The following is a 1361-nucleotide window of genomic DNA, read 5'->3' on the forward strand; positions in this document are numbered from 1 at the left end:
ATCTTTACTTGACTTGAACGTTACTTCTTCATGATTAGCAAATCCATAATCAGAGTATTTGTGTTTCTGGAGAATCTTGGAATCTTGCTTCTGATGTTGATCTCTTGAGAGTTCAGATGGTTCTGATAACTTTCAGAATTTACAGATAGCGTTTGTCCAGAGTCAGAGCTTCTAGACTTTACTTCATGTTCAGATGCTTCTGAAACTTTGCAAAATTGTCCAGAGTCAGACTTTCTTGAACGTGCTTCCACTTCAGATGCTTCTAATACTCTAGAATTTGTATCTGATTTTGTTGTGCATCTGATGACATCATCAGATTCATTTCTTCTTTCTTTAGAACCCTGCACACTTAGAAACTTTTCGTTAGGGTGCCATTTTTGGTTTCATCCTTTGTTATCATCAAAATCAAGGAATCTGTTGTAGAACAATTTTTGTTCTTACACTTTTTGCATTGGGTTCACACAAACAATCACAAAACAAGCACAAAGCAACAATATATTTATATACAATAATGAGCTCAAATGAGCAAAAGGAAAATGGCATAAACATAAAATATGAGCTCAAGTGAGCAAAAGGAAAAAGCAATATGAATAAATGAGCAAGAAATTAAATTGCATTAAAGTGAATTGCAAGAAATTAAAGGCTTGAATTAAAGTTAGTAGTTAGTAGTTAATGTTAGTGTGTCATAAGACAATTCAGCGCTATGTTAAGCAATCGTAAGTGGACTAATGTAGTAGTCACACCTATATGAGGCAGGTCAATAAAACTATAAGCAAATAAACACAAGTTAGAGATCGTGACTAGTAAGCCAAGCTCCTACAACTTGCCATGCCAAAAGAAAAGAAGAAATGCCTTGTATGGATTTTAGGTTTTTTGCTTGACCAAGAAGCAACCTATCTTGGACACAAAGCAATTCACTTGATCTTTGATCAAGTTGAATTTGATTTAGATCAAATAAGGTTAAGCCTCTCATATGTCAAGACCAACCACATATCATTAACTCATTGGCCAAAAAGAAGAAGAAAAGAGATGAAGATGAAATGAACAAAATGGGAATTCAAATGACATAATCAAAACACAATGATCAAATATGAATCAAAACATCATCAACCAATGTAAAACAGAAGAGAAATGAAGATTAGAAGTCAACAAAGTCAAACATATTTTTTGGTATTTTTGAAATTAAAATAAATGCAAAATTAAAATGGTTAAAAATATGGTCAAACCTCAAATTCAATTCAAATCAACTTCAACAAGTCCAATTGAATCATCATAGGTCTAACATGGTCAAACAAGGTTTGACAAATTTTCTCAACACTTTTTGAAAACAGAAACTATTTTAAAATCAATTAAAAACAACA

Source organism: Lathyrus oleraceus, chromosome 5 (assembly GCF_024323335.1).
Source record: "Lathyrus oleraceus cultivar Zhongwan6 chromosome 5, CAAS_Psat_ZW6_1.0, whole genome shotgun sequence".
In the NCBI taxonomy this organism is placed as follows: Eukaryota; Viridiplantae; Streptophyta; class Magnoliopsida; order Fabales; family Fabaceae; genus Lathyrus; species Lathyrus oleraceus.